The sequence below is a fragment of the Camelus bactrianus genome, chromosome X (genome assembly GCF_048773025.1).
Source record: "Camelus bactrianus isolate YW-2024 breed Bactrian camel chromosome X, ASM4877302v1, whole genome shotgun sequence".
Classification (NCBI taxonomy): Eukaryota; Metazoa; Chordata; class Mammalia; order Artiodactyla; family Camelidae; genus Camelus; species Camelus bactrianus.
The window spans coordinates 4276550-4295912 of record NC_133575.1 but is presented as its reverse complement, the minus strand read 5'-3'; the positions used below and the strand labels follow the sequence as shown (position 1 = coordinate 4295912).

Here is a 19363-nt window from a genome sequence, read left to right as displayed (position 1 = left end):
GCGACAGAGCAGAACAGAACTGCACTGAGATGCCATCAATAGAGCTTGGTAACTGACTAGAGAGGAAGTGTCAGAAAGAAAGGGCGTATATGTGCGTGACTGGGACATGACGCTGTACACCAGAAACTGACACATTGTAACTGACTACCCTTCAATAAAAAATAAAATAAAATAAAATAAGGTAAAAGATTTAAAAAGAGAGGGCAGTGAACGGTACTTCACACTTGCTCTGTGGAACAAGATTGCGGCTGTTAGCCGTCAAACAGCACCAGGAGGGCAGAAAACACGTAGGATTTAAGATTTTGAACCCTCTCTGTGCCAAGATGTCACCGTCTTAAGAATCCATTCTATATACGTGTGCCCTTTGGAAAAAAAAAAAATCATTTCAACTTTCTGTGTTTTCAGTGAGAGGGCTAGTTCAGGTGTAGAACTTTTTAACTGAAATCCAACAGGGTAAAACCCCATTAATAATTATTAGTATCTATATTCATTTCTGAACTGCCAGATGGTTTTGGTTAGCTCGCCGGGACAGTGGAGCATTAATTATATCTCCAAAACGTGCCTGGGTAGATATTAGGGCTACCGTGAGAAATAGCAACCAGCCCAAGGGAGAATGTTTGAAATTTTACGTTTCTTAATAGCCACTTAGAATCCCCCTGCATTTACATTATTACTGTCTGAAGTAACCGGAACTTTTTTTTCCCCACAAACATGGATTAGAGCAAGGTGTTTATAAAGATGTTTCAAACTATTAAAACAGAGTTAGTTGATAAAAGTGCTTAAAAATTAAATGGAAGTGCTCCAAGATATCAAAAGTATGGCACATTAACTTCTGAAAAACAGAATAATTTCCCCTCCTGGAAAATATTAAATTATTTTTCTGAACAACCTTAATTTGGCAAAAAAGCAAGCAGAAGAAAAAAACTTTTTCAAAGAAGTAGCTATTCCTAAAACAGAATTACTATGAAGCAGAGAGACAAAAGAACATTTTCATAACTAGAGATGTAATTACATTAAATTTGTTCATTAAAGGAAAATTAACACTGTGCTTACATAATGGAAAGTTTACCAGGGCAACCAAAATGCTCCCGATCTATTTGCTTGATGGGGAAAAGGGTTATTGAAAACAAAGAAAAACCTGTATTGCAAAGCATATTTTGTTTAGAAGAAATGCAGTTTTTGTTCAATTCAAGCTACGTATCTATGAAATTAGGTCCACAAAGTGTTGTCTAATAGATGTCCTGTTTTAAATTTGTGAAGAAAAATAGTCTGACACTAGGACAGCAAAAACCCCATCTGAATATGTGTCTAAACACTGTTTCTATTGATTTAAACACCTATTTGGATCGCTTGTGATTCTTCTAAACTAAATATTCTCATGTATTCAGTGTTTTCACTGCCTGTGCAACCCTGGCTGGTTGGTCTGGTCTCTGTGGTTTTCAGCCTACTGCAGTACACGTAGTACAATTAAATCAATGCTGTAAGGAGTATTCATAAGTAAATAATAAAATCGTGCCATTTGCAGCAACATGGATGGACCTGGAGATCGTCATTCTAAGTGAAGTGGGCAAGAAAGAGAAAGACAAATACCGTATGAGATCACTTATATGCGCAACCTTAAAAAAAAAAATAAAAGATAAATGAACTTATTTACAAAACAGAAACAGACTCACAGACATAGAGAACAAACGTATGGTTACCGGAGGGGGAAGGGATAAATTGGGAGTTTGAGTTTGCCGATATTAACATACATAGAATAGATAAACAACAAGTTCTGTATAGCACAGGCAACTATATTTAATATCTTGTACTAACTTAAGGAGAAAAAGATTATGAAAATGAATATATGTATGTTCAGGTATGACCGAAGCATTGAGCTGTACACCAGAAACTGACACAACATTGTAAACTGACTAGACTTCAGTTATATACATACATACACACACACATACAAATTTTTAAAAAAGAGTATTCACAAAGAAAGTTATTTTTTAAAAAGTGAGTCTTGCCCAACGTCTATGTGGACATCCGAAATCTGCAGAAGAGTTGGGGAGACACTCTGTTCTGCACGTTTGAAGCATCTGCTAGCCCTGAGTCACATCGTCCCTGGCTCCCTGGTCCAGCGGATGCAGCCCAAGACAGGAGGGAGGGCTGTCGGCAAGGAGCCCAGCGCGACGCCCCCAGCCCCCAGCCCCCAGCAGCCACCCATGAGCCATCAGCACCGGTCCCTGCAGACTGCCTCATTTCTGCCTCGTACAATAAAAGGGCTCCTCGCGTGCCTAACACCCCATGCTGTTTCTGCCCCCCACACCTGATGTTTCTTCTCCATGTCTGCCTGGAAACGAGTCTGCATGGTTTGCTCATTAGATAGAAGACATACAAGCTCTCAAGGCATCATCGCACAGCAGAACATTCCAGGAAAACCGTGAAAACTGGAGTCTGAGGAGCATTTGACACTGGATCCTATTTGACCTCCTGAAAAGCATTCCTCCCCACCTCCCAGTTGTCAGAGTTCATCTCTGGGTACCTCAAGCTGCACGAGGTGTCCCAGCAAAGGTCCAAGACAGAGAAACAGAAAAGGCTGATGTAATGGCACAGAAGTGACTGCACCTGTCAGGAGATGAGGTCCCTGCCGGTCCAGTCCAGGAGCCGGGGAACTTCTCAAGCAAAGGTACTAACTGTCCTGCCATCTCTTAAAGACCCCACCACGTCAGGCCCCTGAAAGGCCCCTGGAGTTCAGACCAGCAGAAAAATACAAATCCAACCCTGGTGGGGAAAAGGAGGGCAGAAGGCTTCAGAATGAGGCAGCAAGAACAACTCAGCCCCTTCAGACGGCATCAAACTGCCAAGCTCCAGGTGTCTGTTTTATACAGGTCCCCACCAATGCAACAGGCTGTGCACTGTACCCATTTTACAGGTGAGCAAAGTGAGGCTGAAAGGTGACATCACCAGCTGGAGGACATGTGGCGAGTGGATGAGTGCAGGAGTCACATTTCAGCTCCGTGGGACCCCAGATCCATTTAGAGAGACAGGTCCTGAGAGCTGCCCAGACAAGAGTGTGCCGTAGTGACTGCCCGGGACGTAGGCGGGGCCACGTGTGCCTGGAGGGAGGATTCGATTATACTTCGTACATGGCTGCATTATTTATTTTATGACCCATGGAGTCAGCTGAAAATTATTTGCAACTGTGATAAAATCCACATAACAAAATTTACCATCTTCTTTTTCCTTTTTGTTTTTTTATGTTTCCTTTTTGTTTTCCTTGTGTTTTTTAATGGAGATACTGGGGATTGGACCCAGGACCTCGTGCATGCTAAGCATGTGTTCTACCACTTAGCTATTCCCATCCCCCAAAATTTACCATCATAATCATTTTTAAGCGTACAGCTGAGGACCACGAAGTACGTTCACCTCGTTAAAAACCATCACCACCCTCTATCTTCAGAACTTTTCACCCTGCAAAACTGAAACTCTATCACCATTAAATGACACCCCCCCCCAACAGTTTCTGATCGCCTTGCCCAGGGCACCCACCAGTCTCCTTTCTGTCTCCCTGAATCTGATGACTGCAGGTGCCTCCTGCCAGTGGACTCGCACAGGATTTGTCCTTTGGTGTCTGATGTGTGTCACTGACCACAATATCCTCATGGTTCACCTGTGTCGTAGCATGTGTCAGAATCTTCCCCCTTTTTAAGGCCGAATCACATCCTGTTGTGGGGATGGACCACATTTTGTTTACGCACTCCTCTGCTGAGGGCAACTGAGTAATTTTAAAAGATAAAATAGACAGTGAGACACCAAATCATTAATCACGATTAACGCTAACCCTGGACTTTTGACCACTATTACACAGTTTTCTTGTTTTTTGGGCTGTCTGCAGGATTCACATCTGAGAACACCTACAGATTTAGAAATAATTACGGAATGCACGTGTTCGTAACACGTGTGATCACTCTGAGCTGCACACAGCTCTGAACAGAAAATACTTCACTTACGTACATTATGAACAACTGGAATGCTTTTATTCATTTTATCTGTGAGTCATTATTCATAGTAACGACTCACTGAATTCTTTTTTTAAATTCTTTTTACTGATTTATAATCATTTTACAATGTTGTGTCAAATTCCAGTGTAGAGCACAATTTTTCAGTTATACATGAACATATATATATATTCATTGTCAAATTTTTTCTCTGTGAGCTACCATAAGATCTTGTATGTATTTCCCTGTGCTATACAGTATAATCTTGTTTATCTATTCTACATTTTGAAATCCCAGTCTGTCCCTTCCCACCCCCCCGCCCCCTTGGCAACCACAAGTTTGCATTCTATGTCTATGAGTCTGTTTCTGTTTGGTATTTATGTTCTTTTTTTTTTTTTTTTTTTTTTAGATTCCACATATGAGCAATCTCATATGGTATTTTTCTTTCTCTTTCTGCCTTTCTTCACTTAGAATGACGTTCTCCAGGAGCATCCATGTTGCTGCAAATGGCGTTATGTTGTCGGTTTTTATGACTGAGTAGTATTCCATTGTATAAATATACCACCTCTTCTTTATCCAGTCACCTGTTGATGGACATTTAGGCTGTTTCTGTGTCTTGGCTATTGTAAACAGTGCTGCTGTGAACGTTGGGGTGCAGGTGTCTTTTTGAAGTAGGGTTCCTTCTGGATATAAGCCCAGGAGCGGGATTCCTGGGTCACGTAAGTCTATTCCTAGAGTTCTGAGGTATCTCCATACTGTTTTCCACAGTGGCTGCACCAAACTGCATTCCCACCAGCAGCGCAGGAGGGTTCTCCTTTCTCCACAGCCTCTCCAGCATTTGTCGTTTGTGGATTTTTGAATGATGGCCATTCTGACTGGTGTGAGGTGATACCTCATTGCAGTTTTGATTTGCATTTCTCTGATAATTAGTCATATTGAACATTTTTTCATGTGCCTATTGATCGTTTGTATGTCTTCCTTGGAGAACTGCTTGTTTAGGTCTTCTGCCCATTTTTGGATTGGGTTGTTTATTTTTTTCTTATTGAGTCGTATGGGCTGCTTATATATTCTGGAGATCAAGCCTTTGTCGGTTTCATTTGCAAAAAAATTTTTCCCATTCCATAGGTTGTCTTCTTGTTTTAGTTATGGTTTCCTTTGCTGTGCAGAAGCTTGTAAGTTTCATTAGGTCCCATTTGTTTATTCTTGCTTTTATTTCTATTGCTTGAGTAGACTGTTCTAGGAGAACATTTTTGAGATGTATGTGAGATAATGTTTTTTCTATATTTTCTTCTAGGAGGTTTATTGTATCTTGTCTTATGTTTGAGTCTTTGATCTATTTTGAGTTTATTTTTGTGTATGGTGTAAGGGAGGGTTCTAGCTTCATTGCTTTACATGCTGCTGTCCAGGTTTCCCAACACCATTTGCTGGAGAGACTGTCTTTATTCCATTGTATATTCTTGCCTCCTTTGTTGAAGATTAGTTGACGAAAAGTTTGTGGGTTCATTTCTGGGCACTCTATTCTGTTCCATTGGTCTATATGTCGGTTTTTGTACCAATACCATGCTGTCTTGATGACTTTAGCTCTGTAGTATTGTCTGAAGTCTGGGAGAGTTATTCCTCCAGCCTGTTTCTTTCTCTTCAGTAATGCTTTGGCAATTCTAGGTCTTTGATGGTTCCATATAAATTTTATTATGATTTGTTGTAGTTCTGGACTCACTGAATTCTTAAATAACGGAAAAACAAAAAGGCACTTTGGGCACAGTATATATATATATATATATACACACACATACACACACAAACACACACACTATATGTATGTGTATACCATATACACATATATACATAGAATTACAAAAATGCAACATATATATATATATATATATATATATATATATATATATATAGTGACAAGCAGTATGACAAAATATGCTTCTGTCTCAGTTGATAAATAGATTACACACATGCACACATATATCACCCTAGGTTAATACGTTGAAACGTCTGTGAACATCAATGCTTCATAAACGGTACTACCTTCATGTCTTCCCCAAATTTCACAAAGGAGATTTTTGTTGCTGCTGATGCATTATTTACATTCTGAGGAGTTGAACCTCTTGCAGCTGGACACTGACATCGAAAGGCTCGCTTCTGAGACAAAAGAAGATGAGCCATTTCCGTACTCCGCACGTCATAACCCGTCACTACCGTGAGCAAATGTTCAGTCCTGTCCCGTGCTCCCCGGAAGACACCTGACGTCACAGAGCTTTGATGAAGGATGTTTTGTGAAAAGTGTTATTTTGTAAGGAGTGCATTGTCTTTTAAGGTAAGAGGTCATCTTAACCCTTGGATACACTTCTTCCCCCTCTGAATGAAAAAGCAAAGTGCCTTCTGAGATGGAGCTGTGCTATAAAGACCAGAATCCAGCACAGTGATAGACGTTGACGAACCACAGAGAAAATCCCTGCTAACGCTTCATCTCCTTTCGTTTTCATACGCTTTGGAAGACTGAAAAATTTTAAAACAGCATTCTGTACGGGGGTTCAAAGTTCTGGCAGTCAGAGAGGCATCCCGTGGATGAAGCCGGCGGGAAGCGAGCAGACGTCGCCTGCTACAACTGTACACGCCCCTCCTCTGTGCCCGCACCTTTCCGCTCGGAAGCCACTGGACTGAGTCCGTGAGTGGGATTCTCACATTGCTGTCTCCGCATTCCGCATCCCAGCAAGGTCCCCAAGGCTCGCGATGCGGCCTCTTGGGGCTTTGGCCGAAGCACCCGTGGAAATGGCACTCACCGTAACACAGCTCCCCTGTCCTATCCACCACGGGGGTCTTGGCAAAAGCGAACGCAAACTGGAGCGGGAACCTTAGCAGCCTCTTCCGCTCAGAGAAGAGGGCTCAGAAACCAGCCAAGGCAGAGGAAGTCACAGACTCCAACAGAGCTAAACGTCGTCCCTTTGCTGTCTCCGAAACCACCCTCTGTGTTTCAAGATGGTTAAAAAATAAATGGAAAAAAGCCCAATAAATGTCTGGTTAAGCAGAACGCACGTGTTAAGCGTCAGGAGTCTATGAACGGAGCGCTTCCCCTCCCAGCGCACTCAGGTGTTCGGGGAATGGCACCCCACGCATCTCTCTGCTCTGTTTCCTCCAAGAGCCCCCCGTTCACAGCAGTTCCCCAGCTCCTGGCCTCTGGGCTCGGGGTCTGAGTTTGCTTCCCCAGATCCACACTGTCTGTCTGTTTGCCTTCAGACCCCAAATACCCTTCCAGGACACCCGAGAACACAAATGTTGACAGCACATCTCTGTCCACTCGAGACACAGGTGCACAGTGGAAAACGTTCAAAGAAAAGAAGCAGAGTGGGGAGGGTATAGCTCAGTGGTACAGTGTGTGCTCAGCATGCACAAGGTCCTGGGTTGAATCCCCAGTACCTCGGTTAAAAAAAAATCAATCAGTAAAAACCTAATTACCTCCTCCCCCCAAAAAAATTTTAAAAAAGAAAAGAAATAGGACATGAAAGAAGCATTCAGCATTCACTGCACTTAAGATGTACAAAGCCAAAGGAGACCACTCCCTGCCCTGCTCACATTGACGAGATAAAGCACGAAGGCTCAAAATCACCACGACTCTCTTGATTGTGGAATAATTCACGTCCTATCAACCCCCCCATGCAGACCACTGGGAAGTGGACCACTCACTGGCACAGAGTCCATTCTGTAAGTTGTGTACCCAACACCTCCATCTAGGGCCAGAACGTTTCTATCACCCCCAAAAGAAAACCCTGCGTCCACTAAGCACTCACTGCCCCATTTCCCCCTCCCACCGGCCCTTGGCAACTGCTACCTTGCCTTCTCTATGGATTTGCCAATTCTGGATATTTGCTATTAAGGAAATCATACAGTATGTGGTCTTCTGTGTCTGCTTTTCTCATCTCTCATCTCTTCTCTCTTCTGTGTCTGCTTCTCTCATCATGTGTTCAAGGTTCATCCACACTGAAGGCTGTGTCAGTGCTTCTGTCCTTTTCAGGGCTGAGTAATATTCCCCTGTGTAGGGCCATGACACATTTTGTGTATCCATGCATCTGCTGATGGACATCTGTGTTGCTTCCACTTTAGGGATATTTTAACTAGTGCTGCAATGAACATGGATGTACAGGGTTTTGTTTCAACACCTGTTTACAAGTCTTTTGGGTGGGTATCTAGGAGTGGGGGGGTGGGGCTGGGTCATGTGGAAATTCTATGTTTGACTAACTGAGGAACTGCCAGACCGTTTTCCACAGTGGCTGCACCACTTCACCTTCTCACCAGCAACAGGAGGCTCTCAGTGAAAATCATCATCTTCTTTTTAACCCATCGGGAAGCTGAGGATGCCATGAAACGGACATGAACCAGAGCCGAGGCTGTGGTGACACTTCCTGCAAAGCTGAGATCCTTGGTTGCTCGCATCCCTGGTGGGGGGAGTGGGGAGGAGGGCGATGCCAGTTGAAATGGAAAGCTCTGTTTGGCTGCGTGGAGGCTGATAGGCATGGAAAGCCAGGATCCTGAGAAGGTCCAGACAGCCAGCCAGCCAGCCAGCCATTTACACCCAACCCTTGGACCCATTTCTACAAATCTGCACTCACCCCCTGGGTGGTGGTACACCAGGGCTGCGTGGGACAGGAAACAGAGCCCCACTCCCCAAGGCACTCTGAGCTTTCACCACGGGCAGTCACCCGTGTCCCTGCCCCCCAGCCAGGATGGGAACGTGAGATCACCAAAACCACGGCAGGAGAGGGAACAGGACCTTTCCTGAAAGACCCAACGAGCCAGCAGCCAGGCTCTAAAGCAGAGAAATACCTGTGAACCTCATGCATACTCAGCTCCCGAGCCTTTAAAAAAGGGGAAGAATGGACCCTGCATTCAAGTCCTTGAAGCCAGAGGGAACTGGCCCTAATTAATATTTCTACAGATGGTCTGTGTGTGGTGCAGAAGGGAGACGGTCACTTCTGGTAGCGTCTTGAGCTCGCAAAGGACATCTCCCATCCTTTACGGTCAAGCTACCAGACCTCTACCCCTGGTAACAAGAGCCATGGACTGAACGGTAATTCTAGCCTGGGATCTGAAAAATCTCATGCGATAGCGTCTATGACTTGTAGCCACCTAAACAGATGTCCCCAAAGAGGGCTGAGGTGTAAAAGACTTGCAGGAAACGGGAAAGGTTTAGAGAAGGTGCTTCAACATCCTGCTCTGTTCAATGACTTAAACCAATGATTTAGATGAACGAACAAGACTATTTCTCCAACACGTGGGGGACACAGATGGTGCTGTGGAAGCGAATGAGGTCTTAGACATGGGTAAATGGAACAGCAGAATTAAACTCAGCGGCAAGACCCTCTTTATTTAAGAAGCGTAGTCATCGTCACAAGGATGCTGGTATTCAGATGCGGCTTGACTGCAACTCCTATGAAGGAGATTTTAATCAAATTAAGAAGATTTAAGACAAATTAGCCAGGCAAGCAGTGGCGGGACTTGAAGTCACAAGGGCTAAAGGGAGTGTGACTTATTGCCTGTTGATACGGAGATGTTTTTGAGATCGGGAAGAGAATTTCCACTTGACTCTTCACATGTCAGACCCTAGTGGGAATAATTTTTCTCAGTTCAGACCTCTGATATTTAAGAAGTACGGGAACAAACGGGTGTATAAGATGAGAGCAAACAGGACCCCTAGGAGGGCAAACACCATTTTGCACAAGTGGTCACTCAGGAATCAGGAACATCTCACCCTGAGCTCGAAAGGCACTTGAGTTGTCTTTCAATTTGTTCTGCGTGGCTCATCTGAGCAAGGAAGGACTTAGCTGCTGTCTCAGAGGCCAGAGCTAGGGCTGTCTCTAAAATAAGGACCATGACCTTACAAGAGCTGCCAGACCACAAAATGATCAGCCTGTCAAATCCCACCTTTCCTTCCCTTGCCACGACCAGGGAGAAGATTGACAAGACCCCATCTGTCAGGATACTGCAGAGGGATTACCTCACCGAGAAGCAGGGAATTTGAACAGAGTAGTGTAATCCTTCCTAACCAGGAGGCTCCATGAGTCCATAAGGAAACTTGTCACCTAAGAGACACTGAAGTGGAAACAAACGAACAAAGCATACGCCATAGGAAAGGAACCCAACCAGACCAGCGTTCAAAGAAGCCCCTTTCCCCTTGTGACTTCACAGACGCCTCCCTTGCCTACCTAGGGCGATGCCGGACACAGAACCTGGGGATTCCCATCCTCTGTCCCATTAATCATTCACTGAATGGTTCATCCCCACGGATGAACTGGAACAAAATGTTTGTGAACCAAACTGGTTCAAGTTTTCTCTTCCCCTCAACCCAGGACCCTGAACTTGGATCCACACTCAGCCTGAGACAACAGACAGCCCCTCCAGAGGACAGGCTGGCCTCCGGGTAAATCATTACCCTCTCTGATTGACCATCCAATCATGCCACCCTTTGATCCTCGTTCCCCACACCTGGTTCTTTCTAGCCTTCCTTACTCCTCTTTATTAAAAAAAAATTTTTTTTTAAATTTTTTCATGGGGGGAGGTAATTAGGTTTATTTATTTATTTATTTATTTATTTTAAAAGAGGTACTGGGAATTGAACCCAGGACCTCATGCATGCTAGGTGTGCATTCTACCACTGAGCTATACCCTCCCCCCAAAATTATTAATATTATTATTTTTTGGCTTAAACTTTGAGATGCCTGCAGACCTTATCGGCAGATCAGCAATAATCTGTCTCCCCCTTTGAAACAATCCTCTTGAGTAAAAGTCTCTCCTTGTTGAGACTGGATTTGGTTTTCTACTGGACACCATGCAGACCAGCCTGGCTGGGGGAGACAGTTGGACCGGCAGGGCTGCAGCCCCTTTTCAAGTTTGATTTTTGTATAAAATCAACCTCCCTTTCCCGTGAGACAGCATCAACACTGTAGGATCACAGATCTCGGTGCCACGTCCTGGCTGTGTAGCAGCTACAGAGATCCAGGTGCCACTTAAACATCATTCTGACAAGAATCGGTGCAGGCGTGTGCCTGCCGCGTCTCGTCAGATGTGAGTCACATGACGGTCCGGTTGCAGGGCAGGTAAGCTGGGACTCAGTTACTCTGGTGAACGTTCCCTATGGGGCTGAGTGAGCACTGCAGCCCAGTATGTTTGCTCCACCTGTGACACCCATGAGCTGCAAACTCACAGCTCCTGTCCCTCTTCAGGGACACCATGCATGGCCTTGTGGGTGTAGGAATGGGCTATTTAGGGGAGCAAAATTCACTACCCCAAAACATCTCTTTGGCAGGCTAAAAAATATGACAGCCCAAAAGACTCAGTAAGAAACTTCCCCCTAACTGCCTAAAAAAATTTAGAGGGCCTGTTCTCTAAACAGAGATATCACCATAGAAATCTGGTAAAACAAATACGGGCCAGCGGTGGTGGGAGAGACGTGGTAGGGTCTGGAGATAAGAGTCCACTCTGTCCCACGGTCTGCCTGGCCCAGCAAACATTTGTTTAAGAAACACTTGTTTTTCCATCCCGCTGTGAATTGCCTTCCTCCCCTTTGAATTCCCAAACCACTACCCTCAATGTCCTCTTGTGTCTTTAGCTGAAGATGGTATTTAAGGTGAGGGTTTTGGCCATTTTGGTTGAGTGACTCAGTTCTCCTGGGTCTCTCCTCATTAAACATTTGTGATTTTCTCCTGTTCATCTGTCTCACATCCATTTAATTCTTACACCAGCCAAAAAACCCTAGAAGAGTAGAGAAAAATGTCTTTATCCCCAACAGCTGCCAAAGCCGATCGTCACCAGAGAATAAGATCAGACAATGTATCGCCGCCATGGCAAAATGAGGACTTTTCATATTCTTGCGGGCTTGTCTCCAAAAGGATCCAGGAGTGACAGAACACATCTGCAGAAGGTGCTGTATTGGGGTGAAGTTATAGCACAAGGCCCCTTACCAGTAACTGCAAAGGAGAACTTACAGCAAAGTCACACAGAGCTAACTGCCCACCTGCAGGAAACAACCCCTCTTAAATTGTATGTTGATTCTGCCAATTCAGATGCAACCATTTCCAACAGCAACGAGATGTGCAGACACTGACAGCTACCCCTGCAATGAATGCTGATTACAATGATATCACGCAAATTCATGACAACACCACGCTTATTAGCAAGAGACCCGTTTAGCACAGCGCCTCATCGCACAGTCGAAAGGGAAGAAACATGACTCACACGTAAGTAAATACGTAAATATCTGCGTGATCTCAGAGTGACTATCTTCAGAATCAGTGCATGGTTACTATTTAAAACAACTAACTCCCAGGGCAAGAAGACCCCCAAATCAGGTGTCACCATTTTAGGAAACCCCTCTCTATACAGCAAATGCTCAATGAGACCAAGTCTAACAGATATTTATCTACCTTGAGACACAGTTCTTTTCTAAGTATTTATAAGTGCATCCCCTTCTCAATTCAGATCTTCCACTAAGCCACAGTTTTATGTGCAAACACCTAATGCTATCACAGCCCACACTGCATTTTTTCGCTTCTGCACTGTTAAGTTATTTGCAATGATGCAGTGATGCACTGATGAGTGCTGACTGGTCCAAGGAGGGGGAGGGAGCATCAAGAACCCACAGACAAGTGTCTGCATGATGGATGTGCGTGGGGGAGGCCCCGGAAGAAAGGGAAGGAGAGGATATCCAGATACGTGGATTTAATCCCAGCCTGAAGAGATGCCTTCCACCCGCTTCAAGAAAGGCAGGGACGCTCCAGCCCTGAGACTGGGGAAAAAAAAAAAGGAAGGAAGGAAGGAAGGAAGAAAGGAAGAAAGGAAGAAAGAAAAAGAAAGGCAGTGACATTTGGATCTGGGAGCAGTCCAGCCTTCTTCCTGGACCCCACCAGCAGAGACCTTGACGCCCACTTAGAACCTCAGCAAATGAATGGGGTGCCCAGAAAACCAGAGTGTACCATGGACATACTCACACTATGGAATATAAGAAATAGTGCTAGCCAGTGTTCACAGCAGCACTATTGACAATAGCCAAGACATGGAAGCAACCTAAATGTCCATCAACAGATGACTGGATAAAGATGTGGTATACTTATACAATGGAATACTACTCAGCCATAAAAAAGAATGAATTAATGCCATTTGCAGCAACATGGATCAATCTAGAGATTATCATACTAAGAAGTGAACTAAGAGAAAGATAAATGTCATATGATATCACTTATATGTCAAATCTAAAAAAAAACTGTCCTTGAAAAGTAAATTTATCCTGGAGGCAATGTTTCTTCTTTCCCCTACCTGAGAACAACTGGCCTGATGCTTATTTCAAAAAGCAAAAGACACAAGTAACTCAGTGAGGAAACGGCACCTGAGTCATCCTTGTAAGCGCTCATAAGCTATGCATCTGGTCACCCCCTGCCCTGAACCCGAGACTCTGGCAATAAATAAACTTGGCAGGTAGCTAGAATCAACGGACTCCCCATTCACATGATACGAAATACCACACAATTAAACGTACCCGGCAAACCCCCTCGGGCTCTGGAAACACAGCGCAAAAATCAAAGGACTAGAGGCTGACGTCCAGTTAATAAAACCTAAGAATTCAAAGGAAGAACCAATCTTTTAAGTTATGAAAGCATGGGACTAGCATAAATTAAGGAAATGCTGAACCTCAATGACTGTCAGCAAGACAACTAAAATACACGCGTCGGAACACAGCAGAAAATTCATGTACCTAAAGTTAAAGTTTTGTTTCAGTCTATAAAGAAAAACAAAAGAAGTAGTCGCTCGTGCCAGGAATCAGACGCTCTGGCTCGTCTCCAGAATCCCAGGTACATGAGCTGGAGACAATCTTTAACAGGTACGAGGTTTCATCACACTTGGCAAAGACAAAGATTGAGCAATCCCAGATAAGAGGTACTTTACATGTGTACGTTAGAGGCCTGATCGTATCAGAAAGGTGATCTCTTTCCTTCTTCTTCTTTTTTTTTTTTCGCATGTACCCTTCTTACTTGACTCAACTGCCAAGAATATCATCGAACATCAGCATGAACACAACAGAGGAAACGGTTTTTTTCATTCACGTCTTCCACAATGAGTTGCCCCACCGCCACAGGGCACCCCACATTGCTGGACAACCACAGGGAGCATCGTGGGATTCCCGCACAGACAGGTCTGGCCACGCGTTTGCAAAAACAGACCGAATTCAAATCATCAGTACCGGGCAATCACATCCAGGATGGTACCAAACTGTAAAAACGTGTGCGGGGCCCGGAGAGGGCATGGCTAGCCGGAGGTCCAGAGCAGGAGGGAGAGCCCGGCCGGGAGGAGAGATTTCCTAAGACGAGGTGTTGGTGGGGAAGAAAAAAAGCAAAGGTGAACGCCGTGCAGGAAGGAGCTGAGGGATGGGAGGCTTGGAGGCGCCCCACCGTGGAGCCCCCTGCAGCCCTGGTTCCGGGATTCCCCCTTCCTTCCGGTGGAAGGCCGCTGGGGTGCTCTAACGGGGACAGAGGCAGACACATCCCCGGAGGCCAGGGGCTCAGCCCCTGAAGACGGCTCAGCCCAAGGTGTGCCAGGTCCGGATGTAGCCATGACAGAGAAGCCAAGGCCTCTTAGGGAGCCTCTGGATGTCTCTGCACTGGAGATCTGTGCGTTTAAAAGTCGTTTCTTCCAAGGTCATCCATGGGGCTCTGTGTTGTTGCTGTGAGTCCCCGGGGATGGACAGCAGGGCTGCGAAGACACTCTGGCTAAGACACAGGTGAGGCCATGGGCCTCAGCCCATGTGGATAACTGAACACGCCTCAGCTTGTGTGCTGCCCTCACTTACGGTGGAGACAAAACCGCCAGTGTTTTTCCTCACGAGACCTTCTGTCCATGAGGAGCTCCAGCAGAGGTGGGTGGAAGCAACTCAGACCACCCCCTCCAGGCCCACGGAGGAGCCTGAGCAGCCTGGCGAGCCCTTCGGCCAAGTGCTGCTGATCAGGTTAATTTAACCTTCTAAATGTCTTCACTGGAATGGATGTAACAATGGCAAATTCAGTGCTTGCCTGGATTGTGTCTGCAGATGTCTTCTTATAAAGGGAAGGCCTTGTCGCTCAGGCATTCTCACATGTGACCTGTTAAAACTTAGAACAAAAATACTGCTCTGAATTCTGAAGGCAGGCTGTGCTGGTCACAGAGGAGTCCGATGGGTTTTGCTCCTCCTGATCTTCACAGTAGGACCCGCAGACCCACAGCACCTGCCTCAACCCTGCCGCGGCAAACCACACAGAGACCAGCGCAGAATGGCAGGGAGGAGCCAGAACGCCGTTTCCGCAAGCTCTGAGACAGCTCCCTCCACGGCTCTCGGCACTGACTCAACAGTCCTGTGAACCCTGTCTCAGGGCAAAGAGACCAGGAGCCGGGGAGACTTGGAAGGCGGTACAGGCGTTTGGAAGACGGTACAGGTTAGTTATGAATGCACCTCTGGACCAGAATCCAGTCTCCACTCAGTAGTTCACCAAGTTTGGGATTAGCAGATACAAACTCGTATATAAAACAGGTAAGCAACACGGTCCTACCGCACAGCACGGGGAACTATACTGCGTAACTTGCCATAAACCATAATGGGAAAGAAGATGGAAAAGCATATGTATAAAAATGTATATGACTGAATCACTATGCTGTGCACCAGAAACTCACACACTACTGTAAATGATGAAAAAGTAATGAATGATAGAAAAAAAAAATCAGAAACTACATGGAAAGGTGCCACAGTTACTTTGTAAATACAGCCGATGAAGGAATGGATTCATCAACTTTGGAGTCACAGGGACGAGGTTCTGCCAAGTACAACCCACAACCACATTGCATGGGGACGCACCACGAAAAAGGGAACCAGAGTATCACGGACACCAGGCCGGCACAGTCACCCCCGATTCAGGTAAAGGAGGACACGCAACACATACCTCTTATGATGGATCCCGTACCAAACTCTAAAAACAAAAATCAATGGCACTAAAGCATCCCTTCAAACGAAGAGAAGCAATGTCGGGGGAGGGCATAGCTCAGTGGGTACAGCGTGTGCTTAGCATGCACGAGGTCCTGGGTTGAATCCCCAGGACCTTCTCCAAAAATAAACGAATAAATAAATAGACCTAACTACCCCCCAAATTTTTTTTAAATTAAAAAATAAAATAAAATATTAAAAAAAAAACAAGGAGAAGCAACATAAAACGTCATACAAATTTTTCCCCAAAAAACATTATTTTGCAAGGAGGAAAATTTTCAACCTTAGAAAATCTTTGCAAGAATAAAAGCAAACACAGGTACGCTCCTTCACTTGGGCGTGGGACATTCTGCCACATGGGCTTGCATGCTTTCTCTGTGTCTCTATGTGTACACGAGTGTGTATACATACACATGAATCTATGCATCCATCCTGTTTCTCCTGCCCCGGAAGACTAAGACAGGACAAGGAACGTCCTCGTGTTTGTGTGCCATGACGCTTCACAGCGAGCTGCATACACGACGGCCCTTCCCCACTAGGAAGTTCGGCATGCGTCTCCTAGAGCGAGGACAGCGTCCCCCGCAACCACGACACCGCTGAAGAATAACACTGAGTCAATCAACGCACCCTACACAGTCCCCAGGTAACTGCACCACCGTGCTCTCTTCTCCAATCCAGGATCCATTCGAGAGTCACTCAGGGTTATGTTTCTTCACCTTTTGAAAACTGTAACCGCCCCCCCACCCCCACTCCCACCCCTGGCCTTTCTTGGTTTGTTCGTGGCACTGACTTTTCGGGAGAAAGAATCCAGGTCAATTGTCTCATACAGTGTCGTATGTTCTGGATTAGCCTGTTCATTTCTTTGGGCACAAATTCAGGTTGAACCTTTTTGGCAGGGGTGTCACACAGGTTTTTTATTTTTTATTTTTTGGTGTCCTTGTTGCCTCGTATCAGGAGACACAGGACACCGAGCTGCCCTGTTCTTGCTGGTCTCCTGGTTAGAAGGAAAGCCGCCAGATTGTCCCATTTTCTCTCCCAATTTACCTCTTTAATGAAACCTTCTCTCCGCCATTTTCTCTGAGACACACAACACGGTCACTGTAATTTTTTTTGCTCTGGATTATCCTGACCCCCCAAATGGGCTTATTTTCACGGGTATTTGCTGCCATAAAATATCCTTCTCAGGGATTTACAGTCCACTTGAGAAACCTTTTCATCCTCATCAAAGGATTAAAAAATAAATCACTGACTATCCCAGGACGGACATCAGCAGAATAAGCAACCGACTGACGGCAGGTCCTGTCAGCTAGAATGACATCTCATAAAAAGGAAATTTCCTTTTTCTTTTTTCCGTCATTTCTAAGAAAACTTCAATATCCGTCAAGTTTTTTTCTTTGGAGCGAACAAATGAGAACTCTCAGAGACAAGATCAAAGCGTTTTCTTGATTATCATCAAAGTCTTCAATCCATTTAAGGAGAGGGATAGTTTAATATGCCGTATTCGAGAACCCCAAACTCTGGACTGCGAGGTACCTCAGAATCCCCCGGGAGGATGGCTTTACGTTGGTAAGATATAACGGATGTTGTTACTACGTATTCAGGAGCAGAACTTCTAGCCCCCGCTGGAAGAGTCCCCCTTTACAGCAGAGCATTACGAAAGGATGATGAACGCTGTATTCATTTATTGTGAATTAATCATGAGTCTCTGCATATTTTTAATTAGCTACCGAGTCTGTCAGTTTTTTTTTTTTCTGAGCCCTTCTAGCTGGGTCCAAAGACTGTCAATCTCCCCTCCAGACTAAAATAACAACAACAACAACAACAACAAAAGAACCCAAAGCACTTCCCTGCAAAACGCACAGTTGTTTTTCCAGAGGAATAAAAATAAAACTCTCTACTTAGCAGGTGCTTAAGGCTTTGAAAGCTAGGTCAGAAATCAAAGCCGGCTCCTGCATTGATGATAGCTTTAGAAAATAAATTATTCTTTAAAACCCTCCCTCCCCGCCAAAAAAAGTTTGTTTCTGAAAGAGAAAAGGCATACATGATCCTTTTAAAGAACAAATTACAGACATCACAATGGAAAATGAATCTGTTAAGCTGCTCAGCGTTCACAGGGAACACAAGCCACGGTGCTAAGCCTCCGAGGATGTTTGCTGCCGAACGCGAACCCTCTGTTGGGGGGCTTAAATTGAACACAAAAGGAAATCCTAGAAGGTCACTGTCTTTTTCTTCTCTTTAATTCGTATTCTAACTCTGATCCCTTACAGTGAAAGACCATCGAGTATTCTAGGAAGAAAGAGAAGATTAAGTTGAATCTCCTGTTCCACGGATCAGGGTTTCTGCACTCGGCGCTATGGACATTCGGGGCTGGGTAACACTTTGTGGTGGGGCGTCCTGTGCATGGCGGGACGGTTAGCAGCAACCCTGACCTCCACCCGCTCCATGCTGGTAACCACGTCCCTCCAGACTTATGAAACCTAAAAACGCCTCCAGACTGGGCCATATTCCCCCTGGAGGGCAAAATCTCCGTGCAGGAGAAACACTGCCACCTGTAGCCCCAGAGTCCCAAAGCTGTATTTCAAAGATGGTTCAGTCTCCATTCTACAGAGAAAAGCCCCAGCAAGGGGAGGTTAACCTACTTCCTGAGCACACGGGCCCAGGGGTGGGATCCAAAGCCCGGGTCTCCCCGACTCCACATGGTCCCACTTCCGGGGGCCTTTGGGGGACGATGTGAACCAGACCTTGTCTGACAGCATCTCCCTGCCCACTTCTCTGAGCCTGCTGATACATGGGGCCTGAATGCCCAGCAGGGCCCCCCTGACATCACAATGGCCCTCTTCGCATCATCAAGCAGCAGCCCCTGCCGGAGAGGAGGGCGCACAACAGGGACTCTCACCTCCAAGGGGTTTGGAAACCGCCTCCTTCATCCCGTCCCCATCAGCACCACACACTCACTTTTGCTGCAGGAAGAAAGCTGTTCTGTCCCTCAGGTGTGGAGACTAACCCGAGCACCACGAGTCTTCCCACAGTGCCAAGTGTTTGTACCTCTGCTGGTTCACCCACTGTCACCTCGAAGGTCCAGGATACGTGTGAAACCATCGATAAAACGCCACCCCTGTATTCTCCAAGATCTTTCAAGCGACACACTTATTATGACAGTTTACTAGGCTGTACGGCCCGGACTAGCCCAGGGCAGCTGTTCTCCAGGAAAATGTTTGTCCCCACGGCTGCGCCCCTTTCGTTGCAAAGTCATCTGTGAAGGAAAGGGAGACCTGGGGCAGCTCCAAACGGACGTCATCCCTGCAATATCAGAATGCTCTGAAACGTCATTACAAAGGTCACCAAATAAATGCCCCACGTGACTTGGACGACGTGG

General features: G+C 45.6%; 1 protein-coding gene across 9 annotated transcripts in view; it reads right to left on the bottom strand.

Annotated features, from left to right (window-relative positions):
* Positions 1-19363, bottom strand: part of STS (steroid sulfatase) — a 499782-nt gene that overhangs the window by 443225 nt on the left and 37194 nt on the right. The window contains exon 1 of one of the 9 annotated variants that reach the window (XM_074359113.1): positions 18943-19348. The exons of 7 other annotated variants lie outside the window; for them this stretch is intronic. The gene's annotated coding sequence lies outside the window, so the exon portion shown is untranslated. Of the gene's footprint in view, positions 1-18942; positions 19349-19363 lie in introns of those variants that run through there. One more of the 9 variants, XM_074359114.1, reaches the window with a different exon arrangement.